Source organism: Bos javanicus, chromosome 18 (genome assembly GCF_032452875.1).
Source record: "Bos javanicus breed banteng chromosome 18, ARS-OSU_banteng_1.0, whole genome shotgun sequence".
Taxonomy (NCBI): Eukaryota; Metazoa; Chordata; class Mammalia; order Artiodactyla; family Bovidae; genus Bos; species Bos javanicus.
The window spans coordinates 7,335,209-7,360,803 of record NC_083885.1 but is presented as its reverse complement, the minus strand read 5'-3'; the positions used below and the strand labels follow the sequence as shown (position 1 = coordinate 7,360,803).

At 46.0% G+C, this 25,595-nt stretch overlaps 1 long non-coding RNA gene across 1 annotated transcript in view; it reads left to right on the top strand.

Annotated features, from left to right (window-relative positions):
* The window catches only part of LOC133229989 (uncharacterized), a 46,371-nt gene that overhangs the window by 6,526 nt on the left and 14,250 nt on the right, over positions 1-25,595 (top strand). The window contains exon 2 of the long non-coding RNA XR_009730692.1: positions 637-818. This is a non-coding gene — a long non-coding RNA (uncharacterized LOC133229989). The remainder of the gene's footprint in view (positions 1-636; positions 819-25,595) is intronic.

The following is a 25,595-nucleotide window of genomic DNA, read 5'->3' as shown; positions in this document are numbered from 1 at the left end:
TGTAATTCACATTACCTGGATGTAGCTTGAGACACGATGGTGATTACCACTGAGGTGGGCAGAGTAATGGCCCCCAAAGATGTCCTCATCCTAATTCCCAAAACTGTGAATACCTTCTATGGCACAAGTGACTTTGCAGGTATTATTAGGGATCTTGAAATGAGAAGGTGGTTCTGGATTATCCAGATGGGTTTAAGGACAAGAAGGAGGCAAGGAGGTCGAAGAAAATGAAGGAGACAGGATGATGGAAGCAGAGGTTGGAGTACTGTGGGGCCACGAGCCAAGGGATTCAGGCGATCCTAGAAGCTAAGAACAGAGGAGGTGTATTCCCCTCTGACCTGAACGGCACGAGGATACGTTTGTGTTGCTCCAAGATGCTAAGGCTGTGGTTATTTGTTAGAGCAGCCACAGGAAGCTAATATACACTTCCCGCATCTTTGGCTTCAAGCTGCTCAATGTGGTAAAGGACCCCACCCATCAACAGAAGTAGATTTCAAAGAAAAATCTGTACTGCAAGTGTTAAAAATAAATAACTTCTTGGGGGTGGGATCAGTCTAGAGGCCTTCCTAAGAAGGGGTTAGAGGGCTTGCAGTGCTGCCGAGCTGTGTCTTCAAGGAGGTCCTTTCTTCATTCCAGTTTCTGCGGCTTGATGCTGGTGTCTCCCAGGATCAGCCACATGATGTAAAGAAACAGAAGAGAAGAATCAGAGGCAGAAGGACAGATATCTGTCGTGTGTTCATCTCAGCAACTCACACCTCACTTCTGAGGCTAAACTCGGGCTTTCTGGCACGTGACCTAACCTGATACCATGCTCCTTGGTGAGTTTTCTCCTGTTTACGGAGGAGCTGAGCTTCTGCAGAAGGGAAATCAGAATCTCGCCTGCATTTTATTAGTATTGTGACCATTTGCAAATTAATTTGGAAGGCAATATAATTTACCTCTTGTATAGAATTCAGTTTTGATTACCACCATGTCACTGAATTTCCTGCTTTCACGAAAGCTCTTATTATGAGAAATTAAGATACCTTCCTCCTTCATCCAAATAAAATAAACATATGGCTGTGGGATGCTATTGAATTAAAAAATATCATTTAATCCAGGGAAGATAATTATTTGAAAGAAACTGGAGAGGAGAGACTCAATCTAGGGTTTGAATGTTGACATGAAATTGTGAAGGCTATTTTCACTCATCACTGACTTTTAATAGCACTTTGTACAGAGTAATTTCCAGCATAAAGCTTGTTAATGTGATATTGGTTATTTCAGAATCATGTCAGGGAGTCGGAGCCATTCCCTAGACCACTGTTGGGGTGTCCCGGTATGTGGGCCTAGGTATTCAAGAAGTGGTACTTAATGACACATTGCCTTGCCTCTCAGTTGACTTTATTTTCTGTAGTCATGCTTTGTTCAAAATGGCATTTGGGAAGACAGCAGAAAAATTAGCTTCTGTAGACATATTGTGTATATGCCAGTCTGTATCATATGAAGGCTGTGTGTGTATGGGGCACGGATTATAGCTTTGAGAGAGTGGTCTTGGCTTTCCATGCTGGCCCGTGTGCCCTGAGTTTTGTTTCCACTGTTATGGTCCCTGTCACACGTATCTGTGGAACTTAGCACTTGGAGGCATACCCTGCCTGCTTTCCAGCCTCCAGTTGAGTGCTCTGTCTGGCCCCAGGAGCCCACTCTGTCCATTTTGAAGCAAGCTGGAAATGTTTAGGAGCACTAGTCCTCAGTCAACAGCTCACGTGAACTGGTGGGGAGAGAGAGAGAATGCCTCTCCTGGGACGAGGGTGGGAAGTGTGGACATCTCATGGCTCTTCTGCTGCCCTCCCAGTGTTACCCAGAGAGAGCGCGGTTGCCCTCAGTGGCAATGTGCGTGAACTTCCATGCTTTGCAGCTTCTGTCCCTTTCTCGTCCCTCTTACTTCTTGGCTGGTTTTTTCCTGTAATTGCCTCCGAAACAAACCACTTGCACCCAAATCCTTGTCTTGTTGTCCTTTGGTGGGGAAACCAGTTCAAAACAATCATTATTCCAATGAGTTCATTCGCTTATTTATTAAAACCTGGTTGGGAGCCTGTTCAGAGCAGGCAGCTGAGGACCACGTAAGACCCCTGCCTGGAGGAACACAAACCCTATCGAGCAGACAGATGTTAAACAAGCAAACAGACACAGAAAGGCTAGTTTTTTCAGGTTGTACCTCCGTGTCCTGCTGGAAATAAACAGGGCTGAGGGAGAGAGTGATTGATGGGAGAAGATTTTCATAGAGTGGTCAGGACAGTGACTAAGGCCTGGAGGATGGGAGGGAGCCAGACGTGCCGCAATGAGGGCAGCGCTGGAGATCAAGGAGCGCAAAGGAGGAGGGTGGGCCTGGAGTGCTGAGGACAGGGAGAGATGGGGTCTGACCACAGGGATGGCCCTGATAGACTCTCTAGGCCCCCGTGGGCTGTGTTAAGATCTTACACTTCAAGGAAAACCACGACTCAAGTTGCTGAAAAAATCGTTAGGCCAGATGATCACTGTTGCTGATAAAGAGTAACAGGGCTTAACAGTAATGATGAGGGTGAGCGGCAAGCATGTAATACTTGCTGTGAACTTAAGGCCACCCATTGGACACAGAGCTCCATACCTTGTAAGACCTCACTTTAATACTTCGAGCAAAGCATTAAGTTGGGGGTGTTTGTCATCCCTGTTTTCTTGATGAGAAAATGTCAGACGAGGGAGTTTGGCTAGCTTACCTACAGCTGAGTAGGTTACGTGGGCTTGAGATTTGAACCTAGATCTCTCTGGCTCCTGAACTAATGCTGTTCCCATTGTTAAACCACACTGCCATCTTTGCTTTATTAAAAACACTGCTTAAAAATCATTAATAAGCAGTAAGTTACCAATAAGACTCTTTGTGACCCCATGGACTGTAGCCCACCAGGCTCTTCTGTCCATGGGATTCTCTAGGCAAGAATACTGGGGTGCATTGCCATTTCCTTCTTCAGGAGATCTTAAAGAGTTGAACATAACTGAAGGGACTTTGCACACATGTGCACACCAATAAAAAAATTAGCCTGAGATCTTTTGATTCAGTGAAGAGAATCAGGTTATGAACTTAACTGCTCTATAATTTACATGTTTCCTGTTCAATCAAAGTATTAACATATTTTGATCATTCTACATCAAGCTTTGTGTCAAGCTTCTTCTCTGCTCTCCGTTCTATTTGTTGTGCTTAAAAGCCTCAATCCCTGGGGGGAAGGGGGGGCGGTGTGGGTAGAATACCCTGCAGATACAGTGGCTGACTGCCATTGGCACGTTCATACACAGAAATAAAAGAAAAAAGGAAAAAAAAAAAGGAGGAAAATGCTTATCTCTGTTCTGGGTGCCTATCATTAGAAATGAACCTCTCCCCTCCTCTGACTTGTATTTGTAGGATTTGCTTAATTAGAGAAAAGCTTTGCCCATCAACTGTAGGTGGTTAAAGTGGTTCAATAATTTCCTAACAACCCTTATCATTTGCCAATAGAAAGAGAAGGAAGAGGTGTGAATATAAACAGAGGAATATGTTTATTACTCTCTAAACTCCTCCACCTACTATTGATAAGCAATTTAGTTTCTTCTTAGCTTGTTTAGCTAGAGAAATGTCACTGGCTCCCAGGGAAAGCCTTCGACTGGGACGATGGGATGTAGTGTGGAATCCTGGGGATGTCAGGGAGTCTATTAAAGTCTGGAATACTTGCCGGATTAATATTAGCAATTCTGTTTGGATACACTTTGAATTTTATCTTAACAATATTGACTTCAGTAGCTAAGTCAACTCAATCAAGTTGATTTTATTATTTCAATTGACAGGACCTCTTAACTCATTTAAAAAATAATTGTTGAGGACCTACTATATGCTGAACACAGATGATATAACCATGAACACAACACAGAATGTACCTACTGCTGTGGAGCTTTGATGCAACAGGGGTTTCACACAAATAAATCAATCCCCAAACATCAGGTATACACATGAGTTACGATGCTAAAACATAGTGGAGTAAAGAGACTGGGGACAGGGAGGGGGGCGTCCTCAGAGAGTGGTCAGGAAAGGTATCCTGAAGAGGTCACAGTCAGCTGAAATCTGAGTGTCTGGCATGTCACCATGTAAAGATGTGGGAGAAGAGCTTTTCAGAGACAGGAATGTGTAGATAGTACCAGGATGGGAATGATCTTAGTGTTTTTAAAGGTCAGAAATAAAGTCACGTGACATGAGCTGAGGAACCAAGGGGGAGGGAGGCAGGAGATGTTGCCAATAGACAGGGTGAGGATTGTATACCAAACTGTATACGGTTTTGGAAATCATTAGATGGTTTTTGTCAGACTCATAACATGACCGGATATTCTTCTTTAAAAAGATCATTCCAGTTACTTTAAGAGAGCAAGACCAGAACCAAGAGGACCAGCCAAGGAACTATGGTGGCCGTTGGAGAAGAAACACTGGTGTCTGGCATCAGACAGCAGACGATATGGAGGGACCAGTGAGTGGGTTTGGAAAAGGTTTTGGTGTCATACAATAGAAAATCTCTCTATAGTGGTTTAAACACAAAAGGCTTATTCTCACAAGTAAAAGAATTGGAGCTCGACAATCCAAGGCTGGTATGGCAGCATTATGAAATCACCAAGGGACACCGGCTCCTTCTGCCTTGAAGCTCTGCTCTTTTTAGCCTGCTGCCCCATGTCCAAAATAGCTATAGAAGCTTCAGCCATGATACATATATTCGAGGCCACAAAAAAGTAGAAGGCCAGACCCCTTCTTCTTAAAGGTCATTTTTGGAAGTAGGCACCCACACATCTGGTTATAATTCATTGTCATATGTCTATACCTTGCTTCAGGGGAGGCTGGGAAAGTAGTCTATTTGTAGAATGACATTTGCTGAGAAACAGACAGTGGATATTAGCAATGATCTAGCATGCATGCGTGCTAAGTCACTTCAGTCGTGTCCAACTCTTTGTGACCCCATGGACTGTAGCCCACCAGGCTCCTCTGTCCATGGGGTTCTCCAGGCAAGAATACTGGAGTGGGTTGCCATGCCCTTCTCCAGGGGACCTTCCTGACCCAGGGATCGAACCTGTGTCTCCTGTAGCTCCTGCATTGCAGGCAGATTCTTTACCGCTGAGCCACAGGGGAAGCCCTAAGGATCTAGCACTAACCTAGTTTACTTGCCCCGGACCACGTAACTTAAAACAGGTGGGAGGGACTGAGACCTAAATCTTACTATTATTTGTTCTCTTATTTTCTGCCTTTCCTATACTCAGCTTTTCTATTATCTTCACAGTTGAGAAAATGACTAGTTTTTTTCTCAAACACCCTTTCAGAGCTATTTATTTTCCCATTTTTAGCACCAGGACCATTCTCTGAGTTCTGCAAAGTGTTATGGGGAACAGAAGAAAGGGAGAGTACTGATTTCAACCTTGCAATGCAATCACTCCCTGCTTCCATAAATCAGCAGGTTTTTAGGAGGCGGCAAGGAGAGTGCCATCTGATTTTTACACACCTGATTCACAATAAAATCTGCACAGGGGCTTCTGGGGGTGCCTGTTTTCCCAAAAGGCTGAAGTAGCAGAAATCCATCTATTATATTAGGGGAGAAGGATTCACCCATTTAGAAGTAACTGCTAAATGCTGGTATAGAGCATTTTAACTTCCAATATCCATTTTTAATACAATTCGGTGGAGTGTACCTCTGCACGTGTCCTAAAACTCCCAGAGAAGATCCTTAATGACTTTTCTGCTATAAACCAAAGCTTCGTTTAAAAAATAAGAACAACAGTGAACACTGGATCTCAGATCTCTTTCACTGACATGAATGTGTGGCTTCATGAAGTCCAGCAGTGGTAACTCCTCTTGCTCTTAGAAGAACCATCCTCTCTCCTCCGTGGGTAAATTCACACCCGCTGGATGGCATGACGTGGCATTAGCGTGTGCGTGACTCTGCGGCCATACATGAGCACAAAGGCAAAGCATGGCTCACCGGGAACAGAGGCTGCGGTTGGCCCTGCCAAGTTTTGGGTCTCAGGTTTCCTCACCCCTCAAAGGAGGTTGGTTTAGACCATTTGGGATTTCCATGCTCCTGGACAGGGCGAGGAGGTGGTGAGAACAGGGATCAGTAATCCTAAGCATGCAGTCCCATGACTGGGGTTCTCAGCGGGCATCCGCTAAGTGCGCTCCTTTGATGAAACATCCCTGCATGTGCCCTGCAGAGCAGGGGCTGCCTGGCCTGCATGTTCTCACGAAGTGCTCTTGGTGGTTTGATGACATGGCGCCATCATCCACACTTTACAGTAGAGGAAACTGAGACTGAAGAGAGATCAGTAGCTCATTCTCACTCTTTATTCTCTAGTGGGACCCAGATCGGAACTCAGGCATATGACGCCAATATATGGGCTTTCTTTCAGGAAAGCCAATTCATTACATGTATATTCAAAATAAATTAAGTTTTAAAACTTAGCAGCACTGAACATAAATAGATTGAGCCATTTGGAATTGCCAATACTTGATAGTATTTGTGCTAAAAAAAATGTCAATCCCATGTGGTTCAATGGGTAGATAAAGTAACCCATTGCAAAGTCATTGTACTCAATTTGGAGTTTGGCAAATACAATTACTGAAGGACTTCTGGTGTATGTAATTCTAATCCAGATGGGTATAGTACCCTCATCTAAAACCAGCAAGCAATGGCATTATCAAAAGACTTGGTCATTACTCCTTGCTAAATATCTATCATCTGCTTTCCTCTGTAAGGAACGGGCTTAGAGAAGCAAGCCCTGTACCAGCTCCTACTCCGGGATCCAGTAATACTATCTCATCAGAGATCAGAGTAGTACTTCCTAAGTGATGGGTCTCTTTATGTAATTTCTGTGGTTGCATTTCAGAAAAAAAAATTTTTTTGTTGCTACAATGATTAAATTACAAAAGATAAAAAGATTTACACCAAAGAAGTTTATTGCAAGAAGAGTCACAATATGTCTGTGATATCAACCTATATGGGAAAATAGGACTGGAGAACATACGAGGGTTGCATTAGTGTCTGTGGAGTGGAGCTGAGTTGTGTTATATTTCCTCCCTGCTTCTTTGCATTTTCACATACTTTCTAATTTTCCTGTCTTATATTACTCCATATGAGAGGAAAATCAAGTCAAATCCTCAAAAATGAAAGAAAACTCTTCAAAAATAGAATTTAAATATGGCAGGACAAAAAGATTAATGTGTAAAGAAAGTCTAATTCTGCCTTTTGAAGGAGAAAAATGTTGATTTGCTGAGAGAGGAGCTGAGCATGTCTACACAGGGAATGTGGAGAGTCAGGGAAAAGAAAGAAAATGGAAAGGATGGAACAGTGTGACGGTGAGCTGGGAGAACATGAGAAGAAAAGGAAAGCCAGGGTGGCCCAATGCAGATCTTCCCTGCAATGCCACAGCCTCTGGGAGGGCTCCCTGAGCCCCCTGCCTCCCCACCCCTCACATATAGGGTGACCCTTTAAACTCATCCTGTTTAACCAGGGCCTCCTGGTTTTAACACTGGAAGCCCCAGTTCCTGGGAACCCGCTGCGGGAGGTTGGTGAGCACCTCTCCTCTTGCCTACTCTGCACAGTTGTAGCACAATGTTACAGGTGTAACAAGTTAGCACAGTTGGTACAAGATGCGCCACTTCCTTATCTCCAGTTTCCTTGTGTCTATCTTCTCCCATCTGGCAGTAAATTTCAGGAAGACAAAAACCATCCCAGTGACTTGTATTTGTGGGTGTTGGTGGATTTATTGAATGAGGAGATGCGCTGGCCAGGCACGAGCGGTCCAGGCCGAGCATGTGTAAAGATGGAGCGGGGGCAGAGAGCCTGGTGTGTCAGGAGCTGAGAGTCTTCCCGCTCAGCCAGTGAGAGGTATGCAGGCTGGAGCGAGGCCATGCTAGAGCGTTAGCATTCGGGGACCGTCACACGCTTTCACTGTCTGCTGAAAGCAACGGACCTGCTGCCCACGGAAATGCTCAACAGTTGCACATCATTTCGCATATAGATTCAGAATTTTGGGCAAGAGTGGCATGACTACAGCCAGTGGTATGTATCTTGTAAACGAAGTTTTGTTGGCACATAGCCACAGCCATTCATCTACATATTGCCTATGGCTGCTTTCTTATTCAAGCACAGGATTGAGTGGTTGTAACACACAATGTGATGAACTTGTGAAGTCTCAAATACACCTTTCAGCCCCTTACAGAAAAAGTTTGCCAGCTCCTAATCTGGGGAGCAGTTGAGAGCCTGGGGGTGGGTGGTGCCTAGACCCAGGTTAAACCCTTGCTGTAGAAGTGAAAGAGCTACTGAAGGAAGTTAAAGATGACAGCAAAGTGGTTAGTCCCGCTTTGGTTGGTATGGATGGTGTGGAAGGCAGGAGGCTGGGAGCAGGGACACCTTTGTGGTGATAGCCCAGAGGAGAGGCGGTAAAGTCTGAACAAGGCCAGGGGGGTGGAGTAGCCAGCAGAGATTTTCAGATGCCTACCTCACCAGCTCTGCTTTGCTTCCCTACACCCTCAACTCGGCCCCGGACGCCTACGCCCTGGGCAGTTCTAGTCTGCTCTTGACCATGAGCTGCTGCTGGGTTCCATACAGATACTATCAAATCAGCCCTCTAAGGCTCATTACTGGCAACGTGCAGAGCTCTAAGCAGGAAATGCACTCATCCACTTCTGCTTTGTGCAGTGTTGGCTTTAAAAAGATCTAAACCCAAAACTTGGTGAAAAAAGGATCTAAAATCCCCTGGGGTTCATCCAGCAAGTCAAAGAGCAAGCGCTTACTGTTGGCATTCAAAACAGCCGCTGCCTCTGAAGTGAGAGGTCTTGAAGGGTCTGCGTTGGCACAAAATGAGGGTGTGATGAGCTCTCCCTGGTCACCACCTCATCGTCCACAATGCTGGGAGGTGTACCCTCAAAACTGCTCCCCACCCACCCCCCCCAGGGACCACCCGCTCTTCCTGCTCACAATGTCAGGGTTCAGGGGCCACATTTGGAGGTGGGATCCTGGGTGTGAGTGCTCATTGCTCCACTGGCCCTCACTTTTCTCCCCCTCCACCTGGAAGAACTTGTGCTGTTACTACCATAAGCAGTGTGCTCAAGGAACCTCTCAGCTAGTGCCAGGCAGCTGTGGGACCCAGGAGTGTTCTCAAGGATGACAAGGTGAGCAAAGAGCTGCGAGGGGGAACTGCACTGAGCCGTGCCTCAGTGTCGATGCACCTCCAAGACATTCTGCCAAGTGGAAAAAAACCAGTCACCAAAGACCACAGATTGTGTGATCGCATTTATGTGAAATGTCAGAATAGGCAAATCTGTAGAGACAGAAAGCAGATGAATGCTTGCCAGCAGCTGGAAGGAGCGAGCGGTGAGCGGGGAGTGAGCGCTTAATTGGTCTGGGGTTTTCCTTTGGAGTTGATGGAGACATTTAGAAACTGGACGGAGGAGATGAACAGCATTGTGACTATACCTGATGCCACAAAACCGTTCCCTTTAAAGTGGCTGATGTTATATTGTGTGAATTTCCCTTCAGTAAGTCATTTCAGGAAGGAAGAGGAGCAGGGGGAGGAGGAGGCAGTGGCAGGATGTGGCACCTGGGGGACTCCGTCCTGCAGCCGAGCAGCGGTCTCCGTGTTGATGGCCGTGCTACCCGTCCTCCCATCGCTGTTTTCTCTCTGTGCCCTGCCACCACGTGCCACTGGCTGGCCTCCAGAGTTCTCAGATCTCCCTGCTCTTTTCCTGTCTCACTGTCATCCCCTTCCTTCATCCCCCAGCCCAGGAAATGCCCTCTCCCCCTGCCTCCAGGCTCCTCGCCTCCACCCTGCACCCCTCCACCCACCCCTGGCCATAGCGTTCCTCCTACATCACGTCTTGCTGCTGGGCCCCATGTCTTCTCTGGCTCCCTTCCTTTGGTAGGAAGGAGCCTGGCGTGGCAAACTGAAGAAGACCCTGGACTTGGCTTCGGATGCTCCAGAGCACCCTGGTTCCCACCCTGACTAGTGACCCATGAGGGTGTCTAAACACAGGTTCTATCTTCTTTCTCCCTTTGGTTGCACAGTGGCAATGACAGTCCATCGTGGGGTTTGGTGAGAAAAATGAGATTGCATGTGGCCCAGAGTTACTGAGCATTGGCCCAGGCCAACCCTGGACTAAGGACATCGTTTGAGTCTTCTCAAATAATAGAAGACTGCGTTCAACCCGCGACCGTGTGTATATTTGATCCATCCAAGGAGCCTGGTAGGCTGCAGTCCATGGGGTCGCTAAGAGTCAGACACGACTGAGCAACTTCACTTTCAGTTTTCACTTTCATGCATTGGAGAAGGAAATGGCAACCCACTCCAGTGTTCTTGCCTGGAGAATCCCAGGGATGGGCTGCCGTCTATGGGGTCGCACAGAGTCGGACACGACTGAAGTGACTTAGCAGCAGCAGCAGCATTGTCATCATCACTTTTAAAGTCGCCTTCAGTGTGCTCCAGTGCTTTGCCTTTTTGCTTTTATTCTGTGCACGATGGATCAGTTTACCACCCGTACCTGTGTGCGCATGATGGCTTCACACCATTGTCTGGATGGTCCCCTCTACGGGGAGCTCCCACTCTTCCCTCAGAGTCAGGCCACTTGCACTATCTCTAAATAGCATAGTTTTCCTCCAGGAAGGTCTGAGAGGACTGAGGCTGTTTTCCCAAAGATTCCTCAGACTCAAGCTGAATCTTCAAAAGTTGAGTAGCCACAGAGAGTTGAGAGAGACAGAGATGCCCAGATCTTTTAGTCCTCGATGCTGAGCCTCCAGCAGAAATTTACCCCACACTTGCAGCCACGTGGTCCAGAGTTGTCCCATGAGAAGGCTTGTCCTGGTTGGCCAAATTTTAATCATGCAAACCTTGTGCATTCACATATTTTACAAAGGCCTTAATCTTTGGTTAAAGTGCCAGTCGTGGGTGGGGCGTTTCTTGTAAACGCCCATGACTCTTCTGAGGGTGTCCGTATGCACATCTTTAGTGTGGCTGATCCTGGATCTTGACTCCCTGCGCTGGAACGGACCCGCTTCTTTCATTGATCCAGAAACTTGGCTGCTGCTGGACAGCATCTCCTTTTCCTCTGATAACTCAGGTTGTGTCCAGGAGGCCTCATGGCGTGGGAGGTCTGTAAGGAGGCAGGAAACTGACAATTGTTTTCTGATCGCTTGACAAAGAATATGACTTTCCAAATACTCAAAGAAGAACAGATTTCTTCCCTCCCTTCATCCATCTCTTTATTCTAATCCCAGTCATGGAACTGGCTGACAGGGAGCATAGAGGCCCCAGGTCTTGGCTGAGATGTTATGAACAGTGCTCGGTTTACTGATTCCTTGAATAAATGTTTATTCAGCACATACTCTGTGTCAGGGATTTTGCTAGGTGTTGGAATGTGAGGTGAAACACATGGACGTGGTCACAGCCCTCTCAAGGTTTATCATGTAACAGGAATGACAAATATGGGATTACCAGCCGACAGTGTTGATCCCAGGGTAGAAACAGGAGTGTGAAACAGAGGCATCTCCCTGGTGAGGCGCGGTCTGGAAGGCCCCCGCTGGTAGTTCTGGTGGAAGCTGAGACCTGAAGAATGGAGACGCATGAATATGGGGGAGTGTTACCAGCCACCAGACAAGACACCGAGAGGCTCAGAGAAAGAGGCCACTCGGCACATCCCAGGAAGCAACAAGGCGTCATCGCGGTTGGAGTGGATGGAGAGCTCTACTGGGTTTCTGAGGACGGCGGGGAGGAGAAAAATAAGAAATGAGGCTAGAGAATGTTGCTGGGCCTGACATCCACATGCCTCCCGGGCCCCAGGGCACCCAGAGAGTCTCTTCTGCACAGGGTTATGGTAGGGCTGGAATCACAGGGCCCCCCTGAATTCTATCTCCCCAGCATTTAAGAGCAAGTTATTGCTACTCAGAACCCTAGTGTCTGCATCTACAAGGGGGCACAGTTGACCTGGTCATACATGGAGATAGGATTGGACGTGGACACGTTTAGTTACCATGATTTCAAGGCTTTCCTGGAGATGCTGATGCTGTGGCTGCGGCTCAGACCTGGCCGCCACGCCCCATCTGGCTTCAACCAGCAGGCATAGAACCTGAAAGGCTGACCAGCAGGCAGGCAGCTCATCCACAGGCAGAATGCCTGTCATTTTTTTCTAACTTGGAGGAGAGGACTTGGGCACCAAACAGATGCAGACTAGGCTCTTGATGGTGTCATCTGTTCATTTTGTTCATCTAGTCACTCTCTCCAACATAACTTCTCAGCACCAGGGAAGCACTTGTCATGGTGAGCCAGACAGGCATTGACCCTTGCCACCCTCAGAGTTTACCATCTGATCAGGAAGAGAGAAATTAAACATTAAAGAGGTTCCTAGGTGACTGCAATGTGCAGTCAAGTTTGGGAACCAGCACTCTAGCCCAGCCCTTCTCACATGTCTACATGCCTATGAATCAACTAGAGTCTTGGAAAAGACTTCTGATTTATTAGCTCTGGGATGGGACTGGAGTGTTTACATTTCCAGAAGGGCCTGGCGTGTCCTCTGCTGGGGTGATTTTTACCTCCAGAGGACCTCAGTCAATGTCTGGAGATGCTTTCAGTTGCCAGAACTTGTGGTGAAGGAAGGTGGTGTTAGCAGCCAGTGAGTGCAGGTCAAGGATACTGCTACACATCCCGCAGTGCACAGGACAGCTCCCACAATAGAAAGATTTCTGGCCCCAAACATCACCAGTGCCAAGGGCTGAGAATCCCTTTGCCAGGGTGAAGCTGATGCTGCTGTTAACACTGACCACACTCTGAGGAGCAGCAGAGTCCCCTCCTCCAGCTCAGCCACCACTCTGGGCTAAGCTGTCCAAGAGTGACCAAGAATTCCTCACAAAGCAAGCCGATGCGGTGAGCAAAGATGAATTTTGTCTTTGGTTGGGGTTTTGGTGAAAGGCAGAGAGGATGTCACCAGCTCCAAATAATTGGTGTTAGAGAAGCGGCCATTTGAATGTGTGTAAGGATGTGGCACTGAGAAATCAAAAGGAAGCTCCCACGTTTCCACTGGGTTTAAGCAGCAAAGACAAAAGAACTAAAGAAGGCAAGCGCATGAATTATTAACAGGCCTGGGTGTGAAAGTGTGGTGCAAGCCTTTTTAACACTGTTTGAGATCAGGATGAGGAAAAATGGGCAGAGGCTTAATTGTTTCATTGACTTTTGCAGAGGAAACCCAGAGTCATCAAATACACACAGGGAGGGCAGAGGAAGAATTCATGCACAACACTTTCCTCCCTCACTTTTCTGTTGAGATTAATTTGTAATTTATGGCTCTAATGACCTGCCTGGTGATGGGGTTCAGATCTGGATGCAGGATTCATGGCACGGCCGCCCTCGCCCAGCTCTCCGAAGCCTTCCCTCCACCCCACTCCCCCCTCCCTCTTCAAGACCCCCAACATTTCTCATCCAGATGAGCGCCGTGGGCTCCCACATGGCTTTCCTGCATTTGCTCTGTCAGCCTTCCCTTCGAAGTGTCTCCACATGGTGGCTGACGGGAGGTGTCTCAAAAGAACAGCTGCCCACTGCTGCCCAGGGGAAGCTGTTTAATGGCACCTCAGGCTGTGGTCAGTTAAGTTTCCTAGGGTTCCCCTATTCTCTAGATCTGTGTTCCCCTAAGCATGATCCGTGGACCCTATTGGGTCCCCAAGAGTCTTTCAGGGGGTCTGCAAGGTCTAAACTGTTTTCATAATAATTAAGACATTACTTGCCTTTATCGCCATGTTGACAGTTTCCCTGATGGCACAAAAGCCACAGTGGATGAGAGCGCTGGTGCCTTAGCAGGAATCTAAGCAACAGCGTCCAACTGTACAAGCTGTCACTGTGCCCTGCATGACCGTGCTCTCTTGATGACACAGAAGACAAGCAAATAAGTACACAAAGCATTTTTCCCTTAAGAATGTCCTAGATAAAGCAATACTAATGATTAATGTAATTAAATCTCAACTCTTGAATGCACATCTTTTCATATTTTGTGTGATGCATGAGGAAGCATGCAGAAAGCACTTCCACTTCTGCTGCCTGGCAAAGCACAATGGTGGCCTCCCGGCAAAGCACTTGTGTGTTTGAGTTGTGAGCTCAACTAGCCACTTTCTTCATGCAACACCATTTCACTTGGAAGAGCAACTGACAGACAAATTATAATTATTCAGACTGAGGTATTTGGCAGACATTTTTTCGAAAACAAAAAAGATAGGCCTGTCACTTCAAGGAGAACAAATGAGAGTATTTTTTGCCACTGTTAAAATGCAACCTTTCAAGTGAAAATTAGAATTTTGTACAACTTGTATCTGCAACTGCAAGCTTGACAGCATCCCAACACTTGAATATTTCTGTGATGAGATTGATGGTATTAATATTGTGTGTGTGCTCAGTCATGTCCAACTCTGTGTGACCTCACCAGGTTCCTCTGTCTGTGGGTTTTTCCAGGAAAGAATACTAGAGTGGGTTGCCATTTTCTTCTCCAGGGGATCTTCCAGAGCCAGGGATCAAACCTGCATCTCTTTTGTCTCCTGCATTGGCAGGTGGATTCTTTTATCATGAGTGCCAGTAAATGTGAGTTTTTAAAAAAATGTGGTACAAGCAAAATATGAAAATATTTTAAAATCTGCGTAACTCAGAGAATCTATATTTTCCAAATGAATTATTATGAATGGGTTCAAGAACCATTCAAAGTACGAGATGGAACCCTGAGTTTTAACTGGGTATAGTACAAAATAAATTATTGATAAGGTTTCAGATTCTACTATGCAACTAACCTTTAAGAAATACCTCTTGTTGAGTTTTGGTGTAGTATCAAACAAGACTACCCACAGTTACTTGGAAAAAACTATTATAGTATTCTTCTCTATTTCCATTACATGTCTATGTGAGTCTGGCTTCGCTTCATATTCTTTAACCAAAAATTAAATTATAATGGATTGAATGCAGAAGTCTATGTGAGAACCTAGCTGTCTTCTAAGCCAGACATTAAAGGGACTTGCAAACACTGTTCAACAATGCCACTCTTCTCAGTAAATTGTTTTCTTAAATTGAAAACTATATTGTTAAACAAAGCTGTGTTCCTTACATTGACATGTAATGGATTTAGTATTATTATTGCAAATAAGTAGATAAATATTAAAATTTCATCAGTTTGAATTTGTAAAGGGTAAATATTGATAGATATAACTTGCATAAACAAAAGCTGTTTGGGAACCTCAATAGATTGTAAGTGTGTAAATGGGTCCTCAAGACCAAAAGTTTGAGATCTGCCATCCTGGAGCTTCACCCATGTTGCCTCCGATCTTCTCTGTGCTCAGAACAATGTGCGACTCTTGTTTTTAACCTGTAATTTGGACCACCCTAGAGAGCCTTGCATTTCAGAGAGTGATCACATTACATTATCAGCTGAAGTTTCGCAGGGCTAAGGAATTTGGGAGTTTGGGAGACTTAATGAATTGCAGCACGGGAAGCCATGCTGTGAAAAATAATACCAAACAGCTGGTGGGAACGGAATGCCCACCGAGAGCTGCCCTTGGGTGCGTCGGTCTTTCACCCTGAACTCACAGAACCTGTAACTATCAACCTTCCCGTGCAGCAGGAGCTGGGCTGGGCCACATGTGGATTGCTTCTCAGTCTTCCTCCTACAAAGGGCCCTTGCAAAGGATGGGTTGGATTCACTGTGTTGCCTCCTCAGAGCAACATCTTTTTTCTCCTTTCTCAGAGCTGACCTGAAAGTCACCATCAAGAGCCGAATAGGCTGGTTTCCCATGAGAATGCTGCCCCTTCCACAAGCCCACCTCCTCAGAGCTGCAGGCATTTTCAGGCCTCATTAAGCCTCCTCATGGAGTAAGTTGTCTTGGCCTGGACCAGATGGACTCCCTGAGGAGATTTGGCTAAAACATCTTCTCCTGAATGTCTGAAGCTCCCATGCTCACAGGCACCCATCTGTTCCTCTTGTAAATGCATCTTTGCCATTGCGTTTGGAATGATCTGGAATTTTCACTGCAAATGAAATATCCCTGCCCCATTTCCTCTGACACCCAATTCCCACTTTCACGAGTGTTTGGTTTGCTGGGCAGGCAGACTTCAGAGTGACAGCACTTTGGATTTTTGTGTCAGATTGTAGCACCTGAATCCTGCCATTCACCCTCCTGTTCTCCAGTCTCCTGAGTCAAGGTTGCTGTATGAATAAGACAAAGACTAAATGGAAAATGCAGAAAGGCTTAGATGGAAATCCATTTCTCTTGGAATGCTATATAGTCCCCCTCTAGGGTTTTTTCTCTTTTGGATAATTTTGAACCAGTGGATTCATGATATATGACTTTTTTGTGACTGGCTTATTTCACTTAGTATAAAGTTTTCAGGATTGATCGTGTTGTAGCAAATGTCAGTTCCTCATTTGTTTTCATTGTCAAATAATATTCCTAGGTTATATAACACATTTTATTTATTCACCCATGAGTCGATAGACATTTGGCTGTCTGCGTTTGTGGCTCTAATGATACTATGTTCATTCATGTAGAGGTTTTTGTGTGAACCTCGATTCTCAGCCCTCTTGGATGTACGTCTAGGAGTGGAATTGGTAGGTCTTATGGTGACTGTCACTTCATGGGAAATAGGTGGGGAAACAGTGGAAACAGTGTCAGACTTTATTTTTGGGGCTCCAAAATCACTGCAGATGGTGACTGCAGCCATGAAACTAAAAGACGCTTACTCTTTGGAAGGAAAGTTATGACCAACCTAGATAGCATATTCAAAAGCAGAGACATTACTTTGCCAACAAAGGTTCGTCTAGTCAAGGCTATGGTTTTTCCTGTGGTCATGTATGGATGTGAGAGTTGGACTGTGAAGAAGGCTGAGCGCTGAAGAATTGATGCTTTTGAACTGTGGTGTTGGAGAAGACTCTTGAGAGTCCCTTGGACTGCAAGGAGATCCAATCAGTCCATTCTGAAGGAGATCAGCCCTGGGATTTCTTTGGAAGGAATGATGCTCAAGCTGAAACTCCAGTACTTTGGCCACCTGATGTGAAGAGTTGACTCATTGGAAAAGAGTCTGATGCTGGGAGGGATTGGGGGAAGGAGGAGAAGGGGACGATAGAGGATGAGATGGCTGAATGGCATCACCGACTCGATGGACGTGAGTCTGAGTGAACTCGGGGAGTTGGTGATGGACAGGGGGGCCTGGCATGCTGCGATTCATGGGGTCGCAAAGAGTCGGACACGTCTGAACGACTGAACTGAACTGAACTGATGGTGACTGTATGTTTAGCATTTCAGAGAGCTGCCAAGTTGTTTTTCACAGTAGCTGCGCCATTTTATAACTCCACCAACAATGTATGAGGGTTCTAGTTTTTTATATCCTCACCAAGACTTATCATTGTTGGTCTTTTTGATTCATTCATTCATTTATTTATTTATTGAACAATTAGGGAATTTCCTGGTGGTCCAGTGGCTAAGACTTCATGCTTCCAATTCAGGGGTTCCAGGTTCCATTCCTGGTCAGGGAACTAAGCCCAACGTGTCACATCTAAGAGTTTGCATGCTGCAAGGAAAGGATCTCACATGTGGCAACGAAGATCGAAGATTCCACACGCTGCAACCAAGACCTGGTGCAGCCAAATAAACAAATGTTAATATTAAAACCCAACTAGTCACTGAGTGCCTGTGTGTGCTGGAGCCCAGAGAATAAGAGTTGGAAGTCACGTAAGGAGCTTATGGTATTTTGGCAGAGACCGACAGACCAAATGAAAATGCAAATAAAAGTGAAAATGCAAATAAAAGTAAAAATGCAATTATGAGGGAAATTACAGAGGGGTGGTTGTACATGATGTTATGTGACTATATACCAGGGAGGTTTGACTTTGTCCAGGGGCTCGGAGAAGGTTTCCCTCAGGAGGCAATGATTGAGTGGAGATGTACAAGCTGAATAAGAGCTTAGTAGATATTTGATTATAAACAAGAGTGTTAACGGATCTCTGCCTCAGTTCTGCCTTTGTCATGGAGAGTTTGCCAGATCCACATAACAGAGTGGTTTGGGGAACTCAGTGAAAGTTATTGTTAGAGAAGGATTAGACCCCTCAATTAGTGATTCTCTGGTTTCCTTTTGTAATCTCCTGCCCTCCCTCACTCTCTAGAAGGAAGAGTCTCTAGACAGATGATAGTATTGATGGTGATGGTGGCGGTGATGATGTTGGGGTAGGCTCTGATCTGATAGGTGCCTTCTATGTGTCGAGCACTGTGCTAAGTAATTTAAAACATCTTTTTCATTTCTTGTAATGACATTGCAATAGAAGGAGGTCAGCATGAGATCAGAATGAAGAAGAAAAGGAAAAAGGCAATGCGGAAGACAGGCACTGAGTTTAGGTATGAAGGAATTGGACTTGTAGTTGAAGAAGTGACTCTTTGAGATAAATGTTTCTAAGTCCATATTCACAGAGCACCTGAAATAGACATTTGGTTTCAGAAAATATACTTCCATGCAATTTAATTCTGTTTATACTAGAAGGGTATTTTACTTCTTGAATATGGAATGCAGTTTCTTTTATTTTAAATTACTTCTCTGGTATTAAACTAAATAGTGTAGCTTAATCACATATAACAAACCTCCCAGTATAAGGGCCTGGATCCCAAATCTTGCTACAAATTAGTTTCCAGCCCAGGCAATAAATGCATACCTGGAGCAAATTCAAGAAGGGAAACCACTTTAATTAGGTTTGAAAGTGTCTCCAGTCAGTTCCAGAATAGCTGTCACTAGATTTATGATGTACCTTCCAAATTGTAACTCTTTTCATATTCAACTGAAGTGAGAAGGCCACAGAGAAACTGAACTTGATTTCTTGAAACCTAAACATTTATCTCCCCAAACAAGAGCCTCTGGAAAAGATGGGCAAGACTGATGGAAGGCAGGCCGGCTCACCTGTTGGTTAGCCTCTATGGTAGTTTCCACTTAATTGCAAGGGTTCTAGAAGGATTAATCCAATCAAACCTTCCTTGGAACATTTCCATAAGTATAGTCTGACCCCACTAATCTGTCACGCAACAATTGCATTCACTTTTACATTTGTGCCCAAATGACAGCAATGCACAGCTTTCCTGGAGGAGGAGCCGGCGCTGAGACTCAGAGGTTAGATGACTTGCAGAATATCGCTGACTTCTAAGTGTCAGAACCAGGATTCAAGCCCAGATTACTCCAATTCCAGTATTTTGAGCCCGAGGAACATATTCAGAATAAAATATCAGCAATAAAAACAATGATCAGTCATCTCATCTATGTGATTACCAGCTGTTTTGAAACTGAGTTGCCTGTTAATTTTTGTTGGATTCTTTTAGCCTTGTTTTCACAGCCATAGTACATAAATGTGGCACAACTCAAGAAAGTGGACAGCAGGGCATGGCAGAAAGGCGTGATGCCAGAGTAGGAAAAGTGGGAGCAGAGCCTGGCTTTCCACTTCGCACCACTGCGACTTAGGGCTTAACCACTCTGACATGAGTCCGAGCAAGCTCTGGGAGTTGGTGATGGACAGGGAGGCCTGGAGTGCTGCAGTCCATGGGGTCGCAAAGAGTCAGACTCGACTGAGCGACTGAACTGAACTGACCTGACTCTGACGCTTTGTCTCCTCCTCTGGGTAGAGGGAATTAACATAACACCTCTGGGTAGAGAGCTGTGATGAAGTTGAAGGGAGAAAATGCCTTGTGAACTCTAAATTGCCCTCACATTGCTTATTACTTTTATCTAAAAGAATACCATGAAGTCTGACAGGAGTGGTACGCAAGGTCTGCTCTGAGAGGTAACTGGAGATGTCGTACTTTGTCAGAAAGTCACCATGACTCTGAGCCTTGATCACTCAGCAATCAGCTCTTTAATTCTTCTGTAAATGGCATAGTAATTGTGAAGAAGATAGGGTATCTGGGTTAGAATTCCTAGTGTCTCCACAGTGTGCTGGCCACTGTAGAAATACTTTATGAATATTATCTCATTAAATAAATCTATGTGACTGGCAGTAGCATTATAATCCTCACTTCACAGACGGAAACTGAGCACGCGTTGGCTCAATTCACTTTAGTCCAGCTAAAAGGTAATTCCCTTTGATTCCCAACCTTTTGTCCCTTCCATTTTACTTGTTATTATCAAAGTAGTTTGCCAATGGAGATTATTTAACTCTTTCTCCTAGACGACTGTCATTTAACTTTGACTGTAAGATGATGTGGTAGGCAGGGCACTTCCCTGGTGGGCCAGTATGTGAGACTGCACTCCCAGTGCAGGGGGCCTGGGTTCAACTCCCGGTCAGGGAACTAGATTCCCACATGCGGCACTAAGAGTTTGCATGCCACAGTGAAGATCGAAGACCTTCTGCAACCAAGACCTGGTGCAGCCAAATTAAATCAATGAGGGGATAAATAAATAAACATCTTTTAAAAAAGATGATGTAGTGGGGAGAATAAGCCTCCCCCATTGGCTGCCCACCGCCCCCCCCCCCAAGAAAAAAGATGTCCACGTTGTAATTTCAGGACCTGTGAATGTGTTACCTTACATGGCAGAAGGGACTTTGCAGATACAATTAAAGTAAGGCTTTCAAGATTGGGAGATTACATTAGATTATGTGGATAGGCCCCATATCATCAGAAGTTTCCAGGATAATTAATACAAATGCCAGAGACAGAGATATGAGGACAAAGCAAAGGCTGGAGTGATGAATTTTGAAGATGGAACAAGAGGTAGGAGTCAAGGAATGCATGCAGTCTATAGAAGTTGTTGGGGAAGGAAATGGCAACCCACTTCAGTATTCTTGCCTGGAGAATCCCAAGGATAGAGGAGCCTGGTAGGCTACAGTCCAGGGGGCTTGCAAGGGTCAGACACGACTTAGCCACTGAACCACCATAGAAGCTGTAAGGGATGAGGAAATGGCTTCTCCGTTAGAGTCTCTGGGAGGAACCCAGTCCTGCTGACACTGCAGTTTTAGTCCAGTAAGACAGACCTACTCTGGGCTTCAGACCTCGAGAATGCTGGGTTTTAAGCTACTAAGCTTGTGTTAAGTTTGTGGTAATTTGTTGTAGCAGCAATGGGAAACTAATACAGAGGTCAGACCAAACGCATGTTCTTGGCAAGCCTGCCAGGCAAGACACGATCATAAACATTAAAGTGCGTGCAGCTGTGCTGTGGGCTGTAACATTCTCAGCAGCAGTGGATTGTGAAGCCAGCCAGTGAGGCCAAGCCCACGCAGCTGGGGAGCGCAGCTCCTGGAATCCAAGTTCAAGTCTTTCCAACCGTGCCACCCTCCTCGTTCATACATGTGGTCTGCGTGGTGACTCACTCCAGGGCCCACAGCCGGTTGCCAGCAGAGCTGGACTGAAATGTGGTCCTCACGCTCCAAATACATTTCTTCAATAGCAGTGATGCGGACCACAGACTCCTCACAGAACGGGCATGCCTGGCCTGGTCCTTCTGCCTCTCCCACTTGACTACCTCCAAAAGCACCTGAGTGTGGTGCTCCTCCTTCACTTGTGACTAGCCTGTCCTCACTCGTGGTTCCGTGAGATAACTGACTGGCAGACAATAGAGCCCATGGTGAAGTAATCACCACTGAAGTGGTTAATGTTTGCTGAATGTCCCAAGACTGCACTTTGATTCCTTGTCACCACCACCCATTATTGAGGGAGAGTCCTGATAGGGAACTCTCTCAGCATAAACAAGGGCTGGGGCTGCTCATGGTTCAGGGCGTACCCTATAGAATACTGTGTCCTCCCCAGCGCTGAGCTTAGGATGCAGCTAGATGACAAAGTGTTAGTCGCTCCATTGTGTCAGACTCTTTTATGACCCTAAGGACTGTAGCCCACCAGGCTCCTCTGTTCATGGAATTCTCCAGGCAAGAATACTGGAGTGGGTAGCCATTCCCTTCTCCAGGGGATTTTCCCAACTCAGGGATCAAACCTGGTCTTCTGCATTGCAGGCAGATTCTTTACCTTCTGAGCCACCAGGGAAGCCCAAAGTTGTGTTTCTGGGGGAAGGAAGGAAAGCGAAAGTGGATGGGCACCCCTTTTGTACACAGAATCACACCCAGTGAATTCAGATGGCTTTGTCTCACAGTGGCATTATGAAGGATTATGGTTCCTCTTTCTAAATGTGGAAACTGAGGCACACATCCAGTGGGTAACAGGACTAGAAATGGTGCTGGAGAGTTTAGAAGTGTGGGCTTAGTGAGGAAAAAACCCGAGTTATAGTTCATACCTTTGGGTAACAAAAGGCATTTAATGTCCTCTGCTTCCACCTGTGAACAGAGTTCGACTTGCATCATTGACCCCACACATGTAGTTTGTTTTGACCTACTAATGTCCTGAATAGAGCTGATCTAAATCCACTTGTGTGGGGTGCTGGGTTGATGCAAACTACACCAGGGTAGGTTTCCAAGACTTGACTTGTAGTTTGGATATTATTATTATTTTATCTTGGACAGATTAAACATTTTGAAAGAGGCTTTCCCCTGGACTTTCTTACCTATTGAGGAAGCATAATATAGAGAATATCTTAGGTTTTGAAAACAGGAAAACTAGGTTAAAATTCTGGTTCTGTTGTATATGAACTGCGGCCTTATGCTCCTTAACCTCTCTTGCCCTCAAGTTCATCATTAGGAAAATAACGGTAATTATATGGAGCTGGTCGGGCTGTTTCATTACTGCAAGTGATAAATGAAAAGGACCCAGAAGGCCCACCGGTGCCTGGTTTCCCATAAGTGGTGGCTCTCCAGTGAGGGACGCGTGTCTAAGTCACCTCCGGATCTCCTGCACATCTCTCGTTTTCGTTTCTTAAAGCCTTTGACTACTGTTTATGGGAAACTTATTACACAGTAGGTTAAATGCCAAGGATTATACTTGCATTATCTCAATAAAGCTTCATCACAATTTTAGGAGGTATCAGAATCCTTGTAGATATGGAGAAGATAAATAAGTTGTCCCTGTAACTAAAAGTACTGATAGAGTCAAGATCTGAATCTAAATATGACCATTTCCAGAACTCCCACTCTTAAAATTAAGCTCATTCATAACATGTATGTCTACACATATTATCACTCTTGTAGGAAAAACTGGACACCAATTCTCCCCCTCCCCCCAATGCAAGTTGACAACCCTGTGAATTACTGAGTCCTTGCGAGTCCCTAGGTGGCATTGCTGCTGCTAAGTCGCTTCAGTCGTGTCCAACTCTGTGCGACCCCATAGACGGCAGCCCACCAGACTCCCCCGTCCCTGGGATTCCCCAGGCAAGAACACTGGAGTGGGTTGCCATTTCCTTCTCCAATGCATGAAAGTGAAAAGTGAAAGTGAAGTCGCTCAGTCGTGTCCGACTCTTAGCGACCCCATGGCATTGGGATGAGAAAAACCCAGTACTAACCACACCAATGCTTTCTACCAAAAGTTGTAACTGAGACTAATTGTCAAAGGTGTGAGGAAAGTGAGATTCAGATATCTGACTGCCCATGTTCTCAATGAGTGGAAGAGTTGCTGCTCAAAGCTGATGGGAACTTGCCTCTCTGAGAACCAATCAGAAGTTAGGGTTCTTACCCTAGTTTTTTCTCTCTTCCTTCATGCTGATTCTCAACCATTCTATAGGTTAAGCCATAGGTTGGGAAAGCAGATAACTGAATTCTGTAACTTCATCCAGCCCACTTCCCCCAAAATTCACATTTAGTGAGCTTCTGTAATCTGCCAGGTAAGCTCGAGCAATATGGGACTTCCCTGGTGATCCAGTGGCTAAGACTCTATGTTCTGAAGGCAGGGGGCTGAGTCCAACCGCTGGTCAGGGAACTAGATCCCACATGCTGCAACTGAGGGACACACATGCCACCCCAAAGACTGAAGACTCCATGTGCTGCAACTAAGACCCAGGACAGCCAAATAAATAAATACTTTTTATAAAAAGAGTGCCAGAAAGATAAGGTCCTTATCCTCAAATAAAACTTTAAAAAGCCTTGATTTGCAGCATCGGCCAGCATCTGCCAGTGGTGTAAACACTCCCCCCAATGCCCATTTTAAGCTTCGTATGTGATGTTACTGAATGTGGAGTTGGGAAGAGCTACCTACTGGCTCTGGTAAACCTGTACTCTCTGGCTCCAGCCTTCCCCCTGTCTTCTTAAATTTCCTCTTTGCTGGAAAACATGCCCCTCCTTTGCCTGGTTAGCACCCTCTTGTCCTTCAGATCCTCAGAGTTGTCACTTCTGCAGAAGTTTCAACTGGACCCTCGTCCCAGATGGAAAGCCTTCTGAGAGCTTGCGCGGTCTTCCTAGTCATGGCCCTCTTTCATGAAATACAAGCAAGCACTTCCAGAGAGGTTTTGACTGTGACTACACATGAGAAGGGCTTCCCCAGTGACCAGCAGTAAAAGAATCTCTCCGTAATGCAGGAGATGCACAGAAGATCGGAGTTTGATCCCTGGGTTGGGAAGATCTCCTGGAGAAGGAAATGGCAGCCCACTCCAGCATGCTTGCCTGGGAAATCCCGTGGACAGAGGAGCCTGGTGGGTTACAGTCCATGGGGTCATAAAAGTGCTGGACACAACTTAGCGGCTAAACAACGACAAGAACACATGAGAACCTCTGATCAGGGCCTAGAGATGAATGTGATGTGAACACAGCCTTGAAGCAGTCTTGTGAGAGGAAACTTTTCTGTCAAAATGGCTCTTGGACTGAGTCCTGGGTCCCAAGGAAACTTCTACAAAGCAAGCCCAATTTTCCCACAAAACAACTGAAAAGGGTTAGGCCAGCTGACATAGGCATCCCACGATACTGAAATCCCCTACTCCGCGTGTTCATTATTGAGCCCCGGGTAACGCTCTTATTTTAAGCCGTGTGAGGCTCTACTTCCAGTGGCATGTTAGGTGCCTCAGGGCAGCGTCAAGACATTTAGCCGAGGGCTTTGGGAATACTGCAGCAGTGCCATGGCCTTGTCTCTCAAGGCTGCTGCGCTGATTTGGATAAAATAAGAAATGGCTTCGCCCCTTAGCCTCAGACAAAATCAGGACAAAATCAAATGTTTGAACTTTCCCGGCGTTCAGCCCACTCCTGCCCTATCGGTCTCACTTGCCTCTGCCTTCCCTTCCCAGTGGCCACTCACAGCCAGCTGTGAGGATGTCCTGCCTGCAGTCAGCTCTGCCCGGGGTATTTCTGGCCTCACCCAAGAGAGAAAGAACCCGAGGTCTCCAGGGGTCACCCATCTGAGTTTGCAGTCAGGCGAGAGAGGAGCAGCTGCAAGACAGGGTCAGTGGCCGAACTCGCACCTGCTGATCAAACTAAAGCGGCCGACTCTGCAGAGGGTCACCTTGACCATTCGTCACCGTTGCCTGCAAAGTCGATTCTTTTCCCCTCATGACCTGCTCTGACACCAAAGAGCTTTCTGGTGCCTCCTCCTGGGTCCAGGCGGCCTTTGTCCGAAAAGGCCAGACCAGGGACACTGCTACTGAACTTCTCCTGTCAGGTGAAGCGCGGCCATCCCCGTCTTCACTTTTACCGCTGTCACCGCCGGCGTCCCAGAGCTCCAGTGGGTCCTCTGTCCGTG